Below are 20,520 nucleotides of genomic sequence, written 5' to 3' on the forward strand. Positions count from 1 at the left end.
TAGCTCTGGCAGAGGTGGAATCTTTTGCAGTCTGCGTTCCCTTCTTGCATGCATGGTACTTTTTTTAATTGGAGATTAGGAGGTGATTTGGGATTTTATCAGAATTCTTAGAGCATTGGATGGTGTTTTGAGACTTGCATAGGTTTTGATTTGAAGTGTGTGCAATGTCTCTGCAAAGATCCAGCCATTGTCATGGCAACTGCTGCTGTGCCACCCTGTCAGCCTCACCTTAACGAGCTCTGAGTACCCAGAACTACCTGAGTATCCTCAGAAGAAAAATTTTAAACTCTTCCTGAATCATGCAGAGAAATTTGGGGAGTGTAAAGAGACAACCTGACTCAGTGAAGAGATCCACAGACTTGGGATAACTGAATTGTGCTCTTTTGGTGGCCTTGGTGCAGTCCACTTATTTGTGCTTCCACTTATTGTGCTTCCTGCTGTTAACTGAGAGCAACAACAGAGGCCATGTCTGAGATCCTTAGAGATGTGCTGGTAGTCAGTAATGGTGTAATAATTATACATACATAGTGCTGCACTCAGATTCACAGTGAAACTGATTGATGATATGCAAACTAATCCTAAGATGCAGATAAATCTAATCTATTTATAGATACCCTTTATAGTGGATGCAGTTTCTAGTCTCATGTCTAAACACTGATTTTCATTTGGTGCATTATTGCACAAGATCCTCTGTATCTTGTGAAATAATGCAAGATGCTAAAGAGCCTCTCAGAAGCTGCAGTACCATCCTGTTTAGAGAGCTGCAGGAAACTTCCACCCAGCCTTCACTGGCTGCCATCAGTTCAGGCTGGGAGCTGATTACAGTGCAGAGCAAGACACCTTTAGGATGCAGGAAAAGAAAGGAATGCAAAATATAGCAAAGACTTCAGCATTTGCATTCCTTTCTAAATGTGATTGGAATGGAGATGCCACTAGAGGGAAAAGATGGAAATCAAGATTTTCTGCAAGGAAATGTACCTTGCATAGCTTTCTTTAAAATAAGATTAAAAGCTTTCATGTGGCTCTGTTAATGACAGAAGTGATGTGCAGATCTGATGAGAGATGGATCTGTCTCTGAGCTTACACAGCTTGTTATCATATTCAATTGCTAGAAATCTCACACTCTTGAAGAGGTTGTTTGATAATTTTGAGATACCCCCCTTTAATCAAAGTCAAATAGATTACGTATCTCATGATAGATAAGGTCAGGAGATTAATCCCACAGCCTTTTGAAAGAAGCACTTTGACATGGAAAAGGGCATATTTTAAAAGTAACTATTGACTTGTGTGCTAAGAGTAAAAAAACGAAGATATTGATGCATTTTTGTTCACTTTTTTGGTGGTATTTTCTTGCCAAGCATGTCATTTGCTTGAGAATTCCTGGATAGTAAAGGTTCTAACAAGGTTGCTTGAACTTTAAATTGTTCACTGAAATAAAGAAAATAAAATTGCAGTTTTAAAACCCTGAAGAACTCTGGTCAGATCTCTTCTATAGAGAATAATTGACTCTGATGAGATCAGCTCTCAGCTGAGGCAGAATCTCGTTACCGAGATGGAAAAATCATGCAAGTTTTAATGATCAAAAGCACTCAGATTGAGTGACATGATGAAGTGCTATTTCAAAAATCAACAATTATAGATTAATCTCTTTCATGTATTATTAAAGCCATATTAAAGTGAGTTTTCAGCTGGAATCTTTGTGAGCAAATGTAACTGCAGTAATAAGATTTGTTCATTCAATGCAGCAAATGAACATTGTGGTAGTTAACAAATATTGAGATGTATTGTTGTTAAGTTTCCTGTAATCTTATACTCAGCATCCATGGAGCTTATCTGGTGTGTCTAAAGATGTGGTTTCAAGAACTTGACGTCATGGTTTCCCTTTGAGATACTCCTAGTTATGACCACTGAGCTTAATTGAGAATATGCTTATGATCACCTGAAAAACCATGGACTAGTAGCAGCAGACTAGTCCAGACCTATTTTCTATCAATTCTGGAAACTTCATTTTGACTCCAAATTACTTTAATGGTAGAAATCTCTGCCTGTCCTGCAGCCAAACACCATAAAAGCAGAAACTTCTGTCGGTTGTGGGTGGGGACTGGCTAGTGTCTGCAGAGGTTTCTCAGTCCTTCAGAACATCTGTCCTGCTGGTACAACATCTTAGGAGCATCTTCGTATCTGAACAATTCAAAGGGTCCTGTGAGTTGTAACCTAGTTTAAATGCTAGTATTTCACTTTTTCCCCCTGGAATTTGTTTGTTCTGGTGAGGAATGAATGAAGGAAGGCAGTTCTCTTTTTCAGAGTGATGACCTGGAGTCTCTTCCTGATGGTTCCTGGTTTTTTAATGGGAATCAGGTTCTGCTGCAGCACATGATTTGAGCAGCCCTGAAACCATATCTAAGCCTTTAATACTTTTATGTGCTAGGCATTCTGGCAGGGGAAAGCTTCTAGTTCAGGGTTGTTATCTGTGGTAAACTGGATAATGTCAGACTGGACAACTTGCAGTGCTTTCAGAAACTGTCTCATCTGATATTAAAAAATTAATGTATATGCCCTGGCAGTGTCCAGAGTACTCCTGTCCTCACGAGGAAAGATTGTGAAAGAGAAGCTTTGTGTTTCCTCTTTGTTGAAAGGAGCATATTTTTTTTCCTGACAGTCAAAGAGAGAGAGAGAGCATAAATTTTGGGGCAAAGTGATATGAGCTTGCATAGAGAAGGGAACAGCACTGACAAGAAGTTATGAATGCTGTTCTCAGAACCTTGCTAAATTTAGGACTTTCAAAAATTGCTGCTTCTGTGAGGGGAGGGAAGTCTTACTGAAATCCCTTCCCCAGTCTAAAGTAGGTCAGTGATAGTGGTGCTGGCTGCCTCCTCTGCACTGCCACAGCACTGATTTCTCCTGTGTATGCATTAAATACGTAGCATAGTACAACTCATGTGCTTTGTTCAGAGTCCTTCACTTCTGAGCAGGAACAGCGGCAGGAGGCTCAGGCACTGGGGGAAGATGAGGATTAATCATATCTGTGCAGGGGAAGGCATTGTCTCAGATGGCAAAACTCTGTGATAAGGTTTTCTGAGCTGAATCAGGATTGATGTGTGTCAGCCCCCCAAATACGTTACAGGGGATGTAGCATTTAATCCTCCTGCATGAAGGTGTTGGACTGTCCACCTCTGTTCCTCAGTGCTGGAGTATGGGAGGAGAAAGTCCAGAAGAGCAGAACAGTTTTTTTATGTGGAATCAGCATTAGGTTCTTCCTAATTAAATCCAGATCTCTGTGCTGTCTGGTTTAAGCAAATCTCATGGCTTGTTGTTTATGTGCACATACGTCTGAGGCCAGAACAGTAGCTGCTCTATGGAGCTTTGGGTGTTGAAGTTCAGCTTTCATTTCAGGTTATCTCATTAGGGAGTTGAAAATCTTCAGCCATTACGAGATGTGCAGGTAGATTTCAGCATGGTGGATGAGCTAGCTCATTTTCTCCTTGAAAGCAGTTATTAAGCTGCTTATTAATTTCTCTTTTCCTTTTTCATTACTTAAGTTTAATTCCATTTTAATGGAAACATAAGTTTAGGAGAGAGTTGTGCTGAAATACTGATCTAGTGTTAAAAATGCTTATAATTGAAGAAGTCTATTTTGTTGCAGTGAGGACGTCAAAGACAAGCTGAATTTATCTGAAAGCTCAACTTTGTGTGTACACTTACCCTGGTCAGCAGCCTATGTAGGCAGGGAATGAGATTTTGGATGAACTTGTCAGCAGGTGGATTTCGTCTTCTCCATTATCTAAAATTCTCAGTCACTTTCCATGTAGCCTCATGCTGATGATAGATTTTCTATTCCAGAAGGCGAGTGTTTAAATTCCCTTATAAATCTTTGTATTACTGCTCCAGGAAATTAGACTTCCTGGCACTGTCAGGGTAATGACTTTAACTTAGTAGATTACAAAAGTGCCAGCAATTTGTCTTCAGCTAAAGGCAACATGTAGTAGAAGGAGAGAGAAACCTCACTTTACTCTGGCTTTAGTTTGTAATTAAGATTGGCTGCAGTTCGCATTTCACTGCTGCTTTAATTTGCTTTCTTTAAATCTTGACAAGTTGACTCAAGCACTCACCTGCCCTTTCCAGCTCCCTTCCATCATTAATTTTGATTGTCGTATTGTGAATAAGTGAGTAGAGCTGATTGATTAATGGCACCATCCACACCCCTCCTGTGCCTGCTGCTGGAAATTCAGGGACTGGGAAGATCTCCTCTGTGAGAGCAAGTAACATGTTCTTGTATTAATATCTTTTGAGCATTTAATACACATTATTAAGAATTCTGATCAGAATTATTAAGTATCTCTTATTTCTGTTGCTTTCCTAAGCTGAGTATTCATTTTGGTCCCATGTGTTTTTCATAATTTACAAAGCAGTGAAAGGTTTCTCATCTGTCTTCCAGTGCTTTGAGTCAGAGAGAATTTATTGCCTTGAATAGGAAAATTCCCATATGGAACCTACGCTTGCCAAACTTTCTCTAATCTGGTATCTTTAAATTCCCATTCTTTTTCCCTATATTTTTAAGGAATTCAGAGCAGGCACCTGTGGATTTTTCCTTTCTTGTGTACACAGTCTTTCCATAGCTGACTGCTAATTGTTCTGGAATCCTCTGCTTTTTTGGTCATAATCCTCTCTGATTCGTATGTTCAGTGTTCTTATTTGTTCAGAGCCAGTGGACACGTGCATGAATTGCTTCCTGGCCTGTAGTGAAACCATCAGGTTTAGCCAGGGCCTTGTGGACAATCTGAAATGCTGACACAGCAGCCAAGAAGCTTCCTGACTCCAGGGACATCCACCCTATAACGCGTCCCTATAGCCATGTAAGGCAATACCTTGTTAACCCTACTACTGGTCACTTGTGGTCCCTCTAACCTTTTGCCATTGGTCAGGATTGGAAGCGGGCCAAGGGTATAAAAGTAGCACACTGTACCCCTACTAACTCGGAAGAAGAAGTGCTGAGACCCTTCACAAACCCCTCCAATAAAGCCATGCACGTGGAACAGCCAGCGTCCTCTCCTTCTCTCTCTACCGTCTGCTGGAGCCTCAAGCCAAGGGAAAGCTACCTAGCAAGCAAAGCTGAAATCATAAGAGCTGGCTAAGTACTGTAAGAGCTGAATATCCCTGCTTGCTAGGGGCTGACCCATGGCCTTGGTCTGAGCGAGCTGGCCTCTGGCACTCAGTCCCCTTGGGGGCTGAGCTCTGGAGCTGTGATAGCTTGCCCTAGGATAAGACCAATTAAGGCTCATTTACTGCTGAGCTGTGCTCTACACGTGAAAACTTTTTTGTGATCTTTATCAATCTGGTAAATTTAAATATGTAGAACATAAATTGTATGTTTAAGGTTGAAACTGAAGGCTTTGAAAAATCATATGGGAGGGATACAGGTGGAATGTGAATTGGAGGTCCAGGAGTACTGTTCTGTCTCTGCCACTAATTCTTTTCATTTGGTAATAAAATTCTATCCTACAGTATTCTTACTTTGGAGACTGTAAGGAAAAAATATTTTTCTGGGAGAAATACTAAGTGATATGACTGAAACCCTGTACAGTAACTCTGTACAGCAGTGCTGCTGAGACTCACAGCTCTGCTGTGTGGAGTTCAGTTATTCCACAAAATCATGTGAGATGAATTTGAGACTGTTACAGGACCAGCTCTGGTGTTATCTGTCGGCTCAGGAATGTGAGGAAGAGTTTTGGCTTTGCATCCTGGTAATTGCTGCCGTGTTTGTCAAAGCATTGCTCTCTGGCTTCAGAGAATGCCTTGACATTGCAGCCCTGAACTGTGGTTTCCAGTCCCTTGCTTCGTCCATAGGGACACCCAGGCAAAATTGTGTTTACAGATAAGACAGGCTAGATTCCTGGTAGGGGTGAAATGGCATCTGTGGAACAGAAAAGCTCTTGCAGCTGAGTAAGGGAAAGCACAATATTTGTGTGAGTAGACACTGCTGCGAATGGCCCAGGTGAGAGATTGTGTCAGGAAGATTTGAGTTGGGAACTTGAAATAGTTCTGCTACATGGAGGATATAGAACCAATGCAAACTGGAGAAGAAATTTCAGCTGTGATATTTAAATGCCACTAACACCTCCCCACCCCCAGCCATGGACGCTTCATAGTGTGAATGTCTTTCAGGTTTAGATCATGAAGCTTTGAAGTTTAAGCTGAGGGACCAGTGGGAAACAACTGCTGGGGCAGGGAGGCAGGAAGAGCAATTGTAATGATAGGAGAATTCCATTCAGCTCTGTATTTATAGAAGCTGAAACTCGTTGTGAAGTCATAAGGTGGTGGTTCTTTTCCATCTCTGTTTGGCTCAGCTATAATTTGTTTGTCTGTAGCACTGATTTTTCCTTTGTCTTCTACCTCTGTCTTAACAGTTAGAGGTCACAGGAAAGATGAGTTAAGACAACTGCTTTGTTTCTAAATAATTTCAGACTTTTCCTTCTCAATGAGAAAAAGCTGACTGACTTCTAATACTTTGATTATCTTGGAAATAGTGAATCAACATCAATAGCTATTCCTCTTCTTTATCCTTCTTTTGCATTCTGAAATGTTTAGTCTCCCTTAGCACATGAGGGGGAAAAGCTGACAGTGGCAAGATTCTCCCTCCTCACCTTTAGGTCCTTTGTCCTTTCACCTGTCGCTCTCATGGGACTATAAAAAGACTCCAGTAGTCAGCTTCCAGCTCCTTCTTGCCTGAGGCTGACACCCAGGAATATAGATCTACTGTAATAACTAGCAGTATCTTCAGAAGACAGGAATCCCAGGTGGTAAATTCCTTTTCCAACTTGATGTGAGTTTGTGGCCAACTTAAGTGCACAGAAAATGAGATTTAGGCATCTCAAACAGGAAGAGCCTATATATACTTGCATAATAAAGTAGCTTATAAAAAACTAAACAGCAGGAGCTCCACTAGAGCACATGGTAATTACAGCAGCTAATAAGGAGATGGAGTGATCTGGAGCTTCAGCTGAAGACACAACTGGAAGGAGAAGAGTCTGATTTTTCCAGTCCAGCATTGCTACTGACTTTCTGAGTGGCCTTAGGCAAGTTAATAGCATTCAGTTGCTGGGGTTGTAGTAAACTTGTTCATGAAGAGCCTTCTATTTCCTCTGACTTCACTAGAAGAATCACTTCACTAAAATAACAGCTAGAATAATTACCCTCACTAAAATAATTAGTGTTTTCACTGCTGCTGTAATAACCAATGCAAATGGAGTGTATGTGGTATATTTGTAAAACCAGCAAAATCTGGTGAAGTATGCTGTATCCCAGCTGTTGCTAGCAGTACAGTGATATAAAAATTAAATAAAAATAGAATTTCAGTTAAAGATGGATGGTAGAGGTTTGCCCTGGTGAGATACTGTGGGAATGGATTGAAGCATTTGAGTTACAGAGAGAATTTTGCAAGTGTGTAATACTGTGAATTGCTTTGCACTTATTGTTTTTTTTTTTTTATTGAGAAGTTCAACTGCATTATTTATGATGCTTTGTATAGAAAGGTGTGCACATAAACTAGTGCATAACTGGAAACCTTGATAAGTTTTACTGCCCAGCTCCATTTACTTCAGTTATAGCAGTGTGTGCTCTCTGGCAATGCAGCAACTTAACTCTTCAACCACTGATTGGATTTTCATGTCATTTCCACTTGGCTAATATTTCTCATGAAGAATAGTTAATGTTGGAAAGCTGTAGTTGCCAGTCACATGTTTTTAATTTTCACAGCTTTTCCTGCACTGTTTGCCCTGCTGAGAATGGTAAATTCTCTTCCCTCCCCACATTTTAGGTTGTGTGTATGTTTTTGCATGTCCCATTTAGCATTTCTATTCTACAAGTAATTCTAATTGTTACTCTAAAATAGAATGCTTGTTATTACAGAGCATAGCTCATTGTAAAGATGCTGCTCCAGGACTGTTTATAAAGTGAGAATGTGCCAAGAAAGCCTGCCAGGAATAAAAGCAGGAGTTGATGGGAAGGTGCTTATCCCTCATAACTGTAGCTACCTCAGTCTTGGGGCTCAGTCACTGCAGTGAAAGACTCACTCCATCCACCAATCTATCACTGTTGCATCATGCCAGCTTTTGCCATGCCTCTTAGTTTCAGTTTAGAAACAATAGCAATGAAATCTCCGAGTTCCCCCCCCCCTTTAGCATAAGCATAAAAAATGAGATGGTGCTTTGAAGAGGGGTGCGAATCTGAAAGTTGTCCTGGTTGCCCAGCCACTATCACCAGGAAGCTCAGGGAAGAGGAACTCAGCTTCTGTCAGAATTTAGAGATTGAAGTTTCATGTCAAAATCAATTACAAAAACCTTGTTGGATGAAGTTACAGTTATCTCTGGTGTCCATCAAAAGTACTGCAGCAAAGTTGTGCTGACGAAGCTGCTTCACAAGTTAAGAGAACTGCAGAAAGTTTCAGAAGAGCTGAGGCAGAAAAATGGTGTAATGTTGATTTAAATCCCTTTCCAGAAGTAGTATGAGCAGAAGCAAAGGATGTACTTACAGCTCTGGGTGAGTGTTCTGAAGGCTGTGCTGTAGGAGTAGCCAGAATGTGGCTTTCTGAGGTGACTCGGTGCTTTCAGAACTCAGCACTAGACAGACATCACTTGAGTCTCACTGAAAGCATCTGTCCCATCTGGTAGCCTTCTGCCCAAAGAAATGGAGGCTAATGCCACATAATTGGGCATTGGAGGAGGTTTTGAAGGGTTCTTTATATTATTGAAGGATTTCAAGACCTGACTGGACAAAAGCATAATAGCTTGGTCTAATTTTGGCATTAGCCTGCCTTGAGCAGGAAGCTGGCCCAGTTGACCTCCCATGTTCCCTTTCAGCCTGGTTGTTCTGTGTGACTCTCATTAACTGATTACAGAGTCAGCCAGGAAAAGTATGTCTACATAAAACCAGCACATTTTTCCAGAACAATCCACAACTAGTGCATTAGGTGACTCAGATGAGAAGAAGAATGAGAAAGTTCATTTACCCATGGAACCTGAGAAAGGAGCATATATACAAAATTGAGTGTATCAGGTTGCACCTCAAGATATGGCTTGTTTCAAAGAAAAACATATTTTTACTTATAATATATACTTTACTGGTGCCAGCACAATAAACCATGGAATTCTCAAAACACTTGATAATCAGTCTTTGAGGATCTGCTTAGAACAGCTAATGATAGGGGAGAGAAAGGGGAATGAAAATCAGATAGTTGTGTGATTCTGAACTAATTGCAAATTGTGGTACTTTTTGCAGTTAGTTCAGAGATCAGGCAAGGAGACCTTCCTTCCAGTGCAGCCAAGACAGGGAGGTACATGCTTTTTTTCCACTTTTGCTTGAACAGTATTATAGTTAATGGAGAGCTTTAATAATGGAGTTAATCTGGAAATTAAAACAAACTGGAATGTCAAATAACCTGGGCATTTTAAATTGCAGAAGCGGCTGATGCTCATTAGTTGGGCTGAAGCTGCCATCATGTTTTGCAGAAGAGCAAATAAAGAGGATCAAAAACTTAAGACTTCTGGTTTTGCAGCATTAATTTCCAGTGAGTGTACCTGCACAGCTGCTGCGGCCCTATTATCTGACTCATTACTTTGTAAACCACTGTGAGATATCTTGAAAGTGAAAGCTGCTGTGTAAAGCCATATTTATTTCTCTAACCCCAAGTGCTCTGCACTGGCTTAAAAGCTCCCCCCCCTTCTCCACCATGACAGTTGAATTACAGGACTTAATGTACCATATACCTCTAACTGTGGATTGAAGAAAAATGACCTTGAACTGAGAGGCAGGCATTTTACATGGTAAAGCAGTCACTTAAATTTACCTGTCAGCTAGAGGCAGGGGGAACCTTACCTCTGCATGGTTTAGAAAGCAATGTCAATCCAGCTGCTGGTTGCTCTGAACCCACTGAGAGCTTGATTGCTGACCCAGGCATTTCCAGATGATCAGTGAGAATGTTGATCAGTATGTGGTAGAAAGGAGAGTGTTTTTATTTCGGCCTCACAGACCATTAGTTTCAGCCCTGAATTTTCTGTGTCTTGATCACAGGGAAAATTAGAAATCTGTAATAGCATGAAATGTTACTTGTCTGTGCAGGAATAGACCCTGGTTCAGGCTGATCTGGAAGGAGGCAATGTGGAGAGCAGTCCTTGCGCCTTGTGCCCAGTTCATTCGTGTTTTGCACACCTTGCTGTCTCTGTACTAAAAATCCTGTTGCTTTTGTCAAAGATGTCTAGAGCAACTTTGTGGGGGTTTTTAACAGTAGCCTCGGTAAAGAGTAAGTACCAACACTGTGACAGTCCACTTGAGCAGGCCAGCTCGAGCTAAAAGCAGGACTGAACTTGTGTGGGGAGGGAAAGAGGGTACCACTGCTGAAGTGAGTTGTGCAGTTAAAGGGCATTTCTGTGGCACAGCTGGGAAGAGAGATGAGATTTCCTGATTACAAAGGAGTATCTTCCTAGCTTGCTCACGCTAGCCAGCCCACTCCATTTAGAGATGTCAGTTCTTCTTGTCCCTCTCTTACAAAGCCAGGAAGAAAATTTAATGTAATGACTTTTGTTTTGAGACTTCTAAAATCACAACCAGCAAGTCTGTAATCACGATTGAGCATATAATTGCATCTTATCCTGCTGAGCGCTTAAAAATAATGAGCAAGAAAAACATCTCCAAAGACTCATTCAGTGTGAGGGGGCAAGAGGAGGGTCTAGAGAAAGGATCTGCCTTACCTGGAGTGTCCCCAGTGACCTTTAAACACTTAGGAAATTGGAAGGCTGCGTTCCTTGCAGATGCAGGATTCCCGCTTCCCTTTTGGGGCTACTTTTCACGTTGAGCAATGAAACGAGAGAGCACACAAGGCAACCTGCAGATGTGTGAGAGAAGAGAGAAGTGGGAAGAATGACTGAGGTGTTGTGTTCTTGGCAGTGTGTTCAGAATTTCTCAAGGAATGAGAAACTGGGGGTGTCAGGAGCATGAAACCTAATCCCATTTATTCAATTACATGAGTGCTGCTCCCAGCAGAGTATTTCAGGTTAGTGATAGTGTCCAGAATGTAAGACTTGGGAAATGCACAGGTGATTTGGATTTGGGCAGTTTTGCTTCATAGTTAAATTCTAACAAGCACGTCCCATCCAAATCCAACATCGCTGTTTGCTGAGAACACTGCTGAGATGAAACCCATGGACAGTAAACTGTATTGGCAGTTTTCTGGGTGGCTGGATCCTACTTTCCCTAAAACACTGAAAATTTGCTGCCAGTTGTTTCACTGAAGTATGGAGACCTATTTCTGGATCAAGCTGGACTCATATGGCCCATGAGAAGCCATCACGGCATTCATAACATTGCCTTACATGGAGAAATGGGTACAGGCCCTAATATGATGGAAATTTCTATACTCCTGAGGAAGTGTCTCTCCTTATTTACATTTATACTGACCTTTTCAGAGTTTTCTATAGGCATGAACAACCTCCACAGTAAAGGTCAGCTTCTGCTTAGAATCTTTTACATGGGTAATTTTAAGCTCAATTTTTAATTGCATAATATTACCATAAGAAAGCTGCATTGAATTTTAAAAGTCTCCTAGACAAAGTGGCTGTTGGGTTGGGATCTTTTCACTGTTTTAAAGGCGATGAAGTGGTTTTAAAGAAGCTGTCAGTGTTGCTTTGTGGTAGTGGCTGCTGTGGCTTTGTTGTAGAATTTCTCATATGATTTTCTGCTGCTTTATGAATGCAGGATATTGCTGTAGGTGGTGAATATGGGGCAGGCTGCAGTTGGATGCTGTCTAATGTTCCCCTTTGCCTCTTGAAAAATGTCTCTGTGCTCCCTTTATTCATTGCTGCAAAGTATCTCGTTCATTGCTACACACTAGGGCCCCAATCTCTTCTTTTGCTTTTTAATTTGCAAATAGATTTATTTGTGGGTTTTGGGTGTGTGTGTTTAGCCAGATAAGGCTTCAGGGAGCTACTTCTCTCCAGATCATGTTGTCTTACCTCCTATTTTAGTCCAGCTTTAAGTTTTACAGCAAGATCTGTGTTTCCAGGAAATCTGTTATTCTATAGGCAGAGCTGGTTTTGTGTCAGTTCTGCCTGTGATTATCCAATATTCGGGCAGTGCACTGAACAGCAGGTGGGTTTACATTTAATAGAAACTTCCCTGGCTTTCCAGAAAGCTGCAGAGAATGGTTGGCAGGAAAGGGAGAAGAGTACCTGTTCACTCAGTACTTTGATGTGGTATGTTCCAGTGTGTCCCAGTTTAAATGAGGGAGGAGCAGCAGCATCTTCTCTTGTCTCCCATCATCTGTAATCCCTGCCTGGATACAGTGCTTTGAGAATGAGTGCAGAACCTCTGTTCTTTGAGGCATTAATGTTTCTAGCTTACACTGAAATCCATGAGAAATAAGTACCCAAATATGGTACCTTTAAAAAGCTGGGCTGCAAGGTCTATTTTTTCATTAGATAAGTTAAGGAAAACATTTTGTGCTGCTTCCACTCTGGTCTGACATTCATTTGACATTGAAAACATCAAATTCTTTTTCTTGGAGCTTGGGAGATACTTGCCTGACAGCAGCACAGTGACTGTAATTGAGACAGATAAGAGGCGCTGGGCTGCCTTTGGGTGCATGAGGCAGTTTTCATGAAATGGAGAGAGGAATTGAAACACACTTCTGACTTTGGAAGCTGGAGCAGGAACTAATTAGCAATTTCAGGACACAAACAGGATTGGAGGAAATGTTTGGGTTGGCGTATAATAAATTATTTATTAACGTGGGGGAGTCTTTCCATATGTCAGTTGCTTATAAAATGCTTATAAAGGCAAGATTGCAGGACTTTGCATTTAATGAACCAAGCAGGCTTCAGTCCCAGTGATTAGGAGCCACTGACCTTTCATTTTTGCAGGCTGAGACTGGACCTGGTAGCCTCTGCTCAGCTTGGATTCTGCTAAGCTTCCCCCAAAAAAGATTAGCTGTTTATATCCAAATATTTCCTTCTTACTGGGATTTATTTTGAGATGTTTGATGTTTCTGTGAGGGTATATCCACTGGAGAATAGAAAATTTATTCTGCCTTATTTGAGGAATTCAAGCTGTGGAGTTCTGTAGTCCTTCACTGCCTTAAGCAGACGATCCTCTAACAAGCAGCTGAATTGATATGAATAACCAAATACCTGTGTAATGGCTTATGACCATTTATGAGACTTTATATAAAAATCATGATGAGCAGTGGAAGTATAAGAGGACTCAGTGAAGCATGAGTAACCCAGAAAAAAGCTTTCAGTTTGGCTTCTAAGCGTATTTCAGTGTGCGTGAGCTCTGGAGGATTTGGGGTTTTTTCTTGACGTTGTTTTTCCCTTGGCACTGAAGATAAAACGCAGACATGCTGTGAAGGGCAGAACCTGACAGGTGCCAGCCCGAGTGGAAATGCTGTCAGTCGATCCTTGTCTGTCCCAGCTCCAGCTCTGATCCACCCAAGCGCTTGTCAGGACCGTGTGGGCTTTCAAACCTGAGCTGGAGGTCCCTCAGCAGCAGGAATGTTTTGAAGCACAGTCAGTGGAAACCCCCTAAGTCCCACATCTGACAAAGTAATCCTGTTTCTGTAAATTCCTGAGTGATGGAGGATTGGGGTTTGCCTTGCTGGTTGGTTTTAGTGCCATCACCCCAGTGTGTAACAGCACAGAAGGTGCTGTGGGTCCTCCCACACCTCGGCTCCCCGCAGACCTGGTGGAAACAGCATCTGTGGAGGTCTGGAGGAGAGTGGCTGCTGTGACCAGGGAGAGCACTGTGGTCACTGCTGCAGCCACCCTGAGCCCAGCCTGGCTCCAGGACTGCGGCTGCTCCTTCCCTCGGCTGCACTGAGTGCTGCTTCCCCCTGGTGCTGGAGTCCAGAGCTGTGCCCTGCAGAGCCCTGCAGCCTCTCCTCCACTGCACAGCCCCTGCTCTGCTGGGCTCCTGTGACTAGGCTGTCATATGGGAGGGGAGGGCACTTGGTGGGACCATACCTGGCCTCTTGATCCAGCATGTTTCATACACCATCTTGAAGACAGGAAAGAAGATATTTAGAGGGCTGCAAGGTAAGAAAGCGTTTTCTGTGTTTTTTCTACCTTTCTTGCATAGCTCAGTACTAAATGTCTAAGGCTATGTGGATATTTCAGCTAAATATGCATTACCATGTAGAGTTTTTTATTTTGTCATGCAGCTGTCTGCTGGAGTGTTTCTTCCCTTTGCTGTGCTTCTCTATTTCCTGGCATTTTGTGACAGAAAGTTTATAAAGCTGTTCAATATCTCAACAGTTCTAAATAAAGTCAGAATCTTTTTAATAAAATAAATATGCCTAGGTGGCATCTGGAGCCAAGGACTAAAGCATGACTCCTTTTGCAATAAGTTTTTCTCTGCAGACAGGTTTCTACTGAGCTGGGAGGAAGCTGAAAGCTCGTTAGCTTCCTGGAGTAAGAGCAGCTGATTGGCATCTGGAACTGCAAAGCTGAGTTTTACAGGGGCTGGAGGCCAAAAAAGGGCAATTTGGAACACATGATCCTTGGTTAAACACACACTGAAGACCAGAGGAGAGAAAATGGCAGGCTCAGGCAGCCACAAGTTAAAGGAAGAAGTCCCTTAACAGTGCTGTTGATTTTCAGCGATGACTCTAGTTCTAAGACATTTTTCTGTTATGAGGCTCTTGGACTTGTTAAGATACTAACAGCAACACATTGTATTTTACTACTAGACATAGCTGTGGTGTAATTTTTTTTTAATGGGCTTTCCTTCAGGGAATCACTCAGTATCTCTCTCTTCAATAAACACATTTTATACACTAAGCTCAAACCTGCTGATGGTTGGGCTGGACAGTTAGGCATCTGCACTAGTAATGGCAGTGAAAGGAGTTTCAGGTATTTTCAGCTGCACCACGTGGCAGCTGTGATCAAAAAGCTGTGTTGTGATTTATGGAGGTGTAGGTGAGGGTCGTAAGGAAAATGGTTTTGTCTACATTGGTTGTTTCAGTTCAAGGAAAAGGCCCAGTAAACATGCATGTTCTGGCATGAATATGTGAATGCACAGTTGAGAAAACACATTTGATAATTTTCCTCATGTTCCCAATCCTCATTAGCTTTGCCAGCCATCATTTTATTTATTTTGTTCCTTTGGGAAAGCTTAGCTAAATGGAAAAGGCTTGCAGCATGCTCCATAAAGCAGTGGATTACCCAGGCAGAGAGTAATAAGCATGTTCAGGCCTAGAGATTCCTCCACTTACAACCTTTCCCCTTCAGGAAGAAAGGGCCACTTTCCACCTGCTTGTACGCAGATGAGGCATTCTGTAGTGTCACCTCATTACATTAGGAAGTGATCTTGGGCAATGTTATGAGTTTGGATTATTGTGGCATCCCCACATATTCTTGGCTGGAGTTTGCAGCTCTGAGGTCGTTAAGTTGACAGTTCCTGAGCCTCTCCACAGTTTCTACTGCTGTCACTGACCCAGGCACCAGGAGCCAGATAAGCCAGGAGGGCTTGGCAGTGTTATCCTTTCTGAAGAGGATTGTGCTATTCCTTGGAATTGCTTTCTCTGGCTAAAAAGGAGCAGTGACAAAATAGAGCTGTTTGATGACATAAGCAAGGAGACACCCCTCAGGGCATGTGGGCAGTCACCAAGCACTGCCATCTGGGTCCTTTCAGAGAGGAGAAAGAAAACCAGTCAGTCATGTAATTCTGGACCCTCGCAGAGACAGGAGCAGACATATCAGAAGCACCCATGGCCAATAGGAGCAGCAGCAGCACTGAGATCTAAAAGAATAAGCATGGATGTTTGACCTTGTCACTGTTGTTCCAATATCCCTGTGATGTAGCAGACAGCATCTGGAAATTCAGGTTTTCCCTCCCAGGGATGCATAACATGATCAATGACACGCTCGGTATTGATCTTGTATGCATGGGCTGGATTGCTGTCTGTTTAAGAAGTCCCCAGTGCAATGCACATCACCACTGTGCCCAGCTCCTTTCTGTATCAGCTGTTAGACCTGTGAGCCCAACCAGGAAGCTTCAGGAAGGAGCTTCCCTGAGGGGAGCATGCAGGATTGCTCACATCTAGGAGCATTGCTGCTCCCTTGGCATATTGATCTGCTGTCAGTGAGATCACCAGCCTGATAAGCATAATCAGTCTTTTGTCTTAAAATGCTGTAGTGTTTGAGGCAAGAGTAAGGGGCAACCAGTAAGAGAGATTCCCCTAGACACAGCCATTCTGCATGCTCATCCCTAGCTTAGAGTCCTGGGTGTGCCTGAGCTGCCAGAAATTCCACACCCCAAGCAGGGCTGGCAGTGTCACACTGAGAAACCCTGCAGAGCTGGCAGACCTTTGATGCAAATTAGTTTCGTACTCACTTACGTATGTGAGCCAGGATTTTGAACCAAGTCCCACTTGGAGATGTTGCAGTGGTGATGCAGGGCCTGGGCTGCATTCTGGGAGCTTGCAAACACCATGGTAAGCTGGTGGTGGGAAGAGAGGAGCCCGTCCTTCCAAACAGTTTGCATTTGGTATGTAGCTCACAGCCCAGAGACTCCAGTGTGTGCTCTGTGTGCAAGAGAGTGGGAGAAAATGTTATTTAATGTTTGATTTTTAGATACAAACTGCATTTCAAAACAGATTTGCTTTTGAAATAATACGAATGTCCAGTTCTCTTGAAAAGAAACTGCATTCAGTTATCACTGTGAAGTAAATAAAAATAACTTTGAATTAGAGAAGCTGGTGTGAGAGCAAGTGTTAACATTTCATGTACTGTACTGAGAGTCCCCAAGGTCAGAGGCAAGTCTTCTGGGACTGGGGTAAAGGAAGCTATTTACATGAACCCTCCATTTTAATCATGCAGCCAAAGGGCTTAACTCCAATCCAAGACATTGTTGCTTGTAACAATGGTGTTTCTCAAAAGCAAACAAAAACCATGCCAGAGGTGACCTAGAAATGCTTAAATGTGCTGCAGTTCACCCACGTGTCTCCTCTCTCTGTAGGTGCAGACCTTCAGCAGCTCTCCCATCCCTGCATCAGCCTGGCTGCTGGGGATTCCCTGTGCTTTGGTGACAGCCCTGTGGGACAGAGCATTCCCCCTTTGAACCAGTAGCTCCAGTAGTGCTCCAGTTATCTGCAGCAGCTGTGAGATTCTTATTAAGTGTTGGTCCTCCAGAGCCTTTGCTACTGATTAGTGAGGAGAAAAGGCTGTTAATGGAACATCTCCAGTTGCCAGGAGACTCAGTGCATATGTTTGGGAAAAGACTTTGTATTGGGCAGTGTGTCACATGCTATTGGGAGAAATGCTGCTTGCAGGTCCTTTGGAAAGGGAAAACAGTATTAGCTAAAATGTGTGGTCACAGAAAACAGAAGTGCTAGACCTCGTACAAGGTCAGAATGGGTTGTGTTTGGTTGAGACACCTCTTTGTTGAATTGCATATTGTTTGGTATGAAGTGGGATGTAACCAACCTTGTAAGAGTCATTCTGTAAGAAGGTACTTCGATGACAGCTTGTGGAGCTTGGGAAATGTAAAGAGTAATAGAAATAGCAAAAGACAGTTTGCTTTCCCAGGCATCCTTTCTTTCTCTTGCCCTGCCTTGCCCTCCAATATATCCTTTCCTCTCTGCTTTTCTGTCTTCCCTGCAGTCACCCTAGCTCCCTGTGTTGGTTTTTTGCATACCTCTTGGTAGTGCTGGAAACATTCCTGTTACATCCTTTGGGCTGGGGGTTTGTTTGCTTCCCTTTTGGAGAAGTGTGCCAGTGCTGCTGTCATTGTGGGAGTATGTGATAAGCTGGGAAGAGTTTACATCATTTTAGAACTTAGTATGACTTAGTAGATTAGTTGGAAAGGTCACACAGTGTGGTGTTCATTTCCTAAATAGAAAACTCTTCTTAAACATACCCTCAAGCCTGATTTGAGTCTCGTGTGTCCCACATTATTCTGGTTGTTCTTTTCAATACTATTCAAAGGCTGTTCTGTCTGTCTTCAGAGCTGCTGCTCACTGGTGGATGCTGTATTTGTGATTCAGTCTCTGCAGTAAGCTCAGTACCAGTCCTGACTTGTGCTGTACCTTGAAGTGAAAGCCACAGGGACTGTTCAGAACTTTCCACCTATTATTTCATCTCCATTTGTTGCAGAGTTTGCTGTGCCTGTGCTGTGTGTCACTCAGTATTCTGCATGTATCTGCATCGAGCTGCATTCTCGGGCAGTTATGCCAAGTGTTTGGCTCTGCTGGAGCTGGCTGTGCTCGCACTACTGCTAAGCCTTTCAATTAGAAGAATCTTGCAAGTTTATGTTGGCATTCAAGCTGCTCTGTGCACTGGGTGCTGAAGCATAGCGTACAGATGGAAGGGAGCTGATGGGTTGGGTTTTTAGGGATCTGATTACTGCTTTTACTAAAGTAACCAGCTGCCTCCCCCAGCTTTCCATGGGGCTTTTCATGTAGTCTTCTATAAAACCACACTGTGAGGTGAGGGGTTCCTGGAAGGGGAGAGTTGAACTGCAGGACTGATCTGCTGCTGAAGTGTTCTGAAAACATTTTTGTGGCAAATACTTCTGAGCCCTGGTTTAGACCTTGCAGACAATGAACTACACAGGCTGTGCTGAAGGTACCGGCCGGCTGTCAGCAGAGGGCAGGAGTCCAAGGGCTGCGGAGCTTTTCTTTCGTGCAGATTCTTAGTGTTCATTTTTTTTTACTGTCATGACTATTTACTCTCTTTTTTAATTTTTTCTTTTGTTTTTGGCTGATAGCTTCCTGGCTGCTGAGGGAGATGTTTTTCCACTGTGCAAAGTCTGTTTTCGGGTGACCTTGCAGAGGAGGCGCGGTCCGGGCTCCTCTCGCTCCATCTGCCGGCGCTGCAGGTGCGGCTCAGGGCGAGCGCGGAGCTCGCAGTGCCGGCAGCCCCTGGGGGCTGTGGGCCGGGAATGCGCCTCCTGCTGTAGTGGCAGCCCCAGAGGTGCTGCCTTGCAGGTGCTGCTGCAGCTTCTGTCGGGAAGCCAAATGCAGTGAGTGGGAATTGTGTCTGCACGCTGCAAGAGTGAGTAGCTATCAGGTTCACTTCAGTGATTCCACAGACACACCCCCACCCCCGGTTTAGGAGTTGCTTAGGTTTTTTTCTACAGTGTTGTCAACATCCTTCAGCTTCCTATGAAATTTGAAATTTGACAGTTGTTTCAAGCATCAGTCCAGAAGTTTTGTGTGGATAGAAAATTAAGCAGTGTATTTCTGCTGCAGCAGCAGGCGATTCCTCATCTGTCCAGCATCCACATGTATCATTTCCCATGCCTGTGGTGGCAGAATAAATCCTAAATGGAATGGGTGGTGAAGGGGAATAGGTTTGGCAGCCTTGTTCCAAAAAGAGTTGTCTGAATTTGGGATTAAGCGAGTGTATCAGAGATAGGCACCTGGTGCAGTATCTCATGTTATTGCCAGAATGCAGCTAAGTATAGGCACAGGATCAGCATTGCCAAGATGAAAGCAAATAGTTTTGTGGAGGAGATAATCCAGGAGCTGCTGCATCATTCTCAGCACGGGGACTGAGGGCTGAAGGGATGGAGATGGCTAATCTGCCCCAGCTAATTCCTCAGGTGTTTTCCATTCAGGATTCAAATTGCTGTCTGTGCTGTCACTGTTCCCTGGGCAGATAATCTACTTGCCACATCCTGTCCTGGTAATGTGAACTTCACACAGAAATAGTCCCATTTGCCAGTTCTGAGCAACTCTGCTACAAAAAAGCTCATCTTCCTATTTCTCAGAAAGATGAGACTGCAGTGTGTTGGAGATGACTCTAATATGGAAGATACTCCTCTGTGACACGTTCTTGTTGTTAGCTGGGGGAATGCTCACACACTGCAAAAGGTCTGATGTTCACAGTGACATGACTGTCCAAGGCATTTCTCTGAAAGCCAAAAGCTAATACAGTGAACTTGTTTACTTTGCTTTCTGCAGTGAAAGAAGCAATAAATTACTTATCTCCATGCTTTTCCAGGAGGAAACAGTGCAGATTGCAATTCAGCACAAATCCATAACCAATGGAAAAATCTCATTTATTTCAGGAAGATTATCTTTTTAAGAACAGTGCTAAATCTGGGCTATAATTAAAACAGCTTTTTAAAGAAAAAAGAAAAACAATGGATGTTTTTATCGTTTGATGTATTCTCTATCACTAATAACCCTCTTTTCTCATTTCTTCTATCCATTTTTAAATGGGTGTAAGGAGTTAGCTGTATTTTTCATAAAAGTATCATTACCTGAAAAAAATAATTAAGATGATCTTGAAATTAAGGAAATCAGTTTTGAAAAGAAGCAAGTGCTTAATGGAGGTGAGACCAGCTGTGCTTCCCAGGAACGTGCGTGAAGCGCTTCATGGAAAAACGTACAAGGCCTTCATGCAACACTGGTAGGAAATTCATAATAATTCAGACAAATTGCATCCTATAAATAGCAGAACTGGATTCATTAGGACAGGAGGCAGATGGAGAAAATCTAAAACTTGTTTTTTTCTTTTTAAGGCACTATAA

At 42.8% G+C, this 20,520-nt stretch overlaps 1 protein-coding gene across 6 annotated transcripts in view; it reads left to right on the forward strand.

Annotated features, from left to right (window-relative positions):
* ARVCF (ARVCF delta catenin family member) overlaps positions 1–20,520 on the forward strand; it is a 247,197-nt gene that overhangs the window by 204,474 nt on the left and 22,203 nt on the right. The window lies entirely within an intron of this gene.

This window comes from Ammospiza nelsoni, chromosome 18, assembly GCF_027579445.1.
Source record: "Ammospiza nelsoni isolate bAmmNel1 chromosome 18, bAmmNel1.pri, whole genome shotgun sequence".
In the NCBI taxonomy this organism is placed as follows: Eukaryota; Metazoa; Chordata; class Aves; order Passeriformes; family Passerellidae; genus Ammospiza; species Ammospiza nelsoni.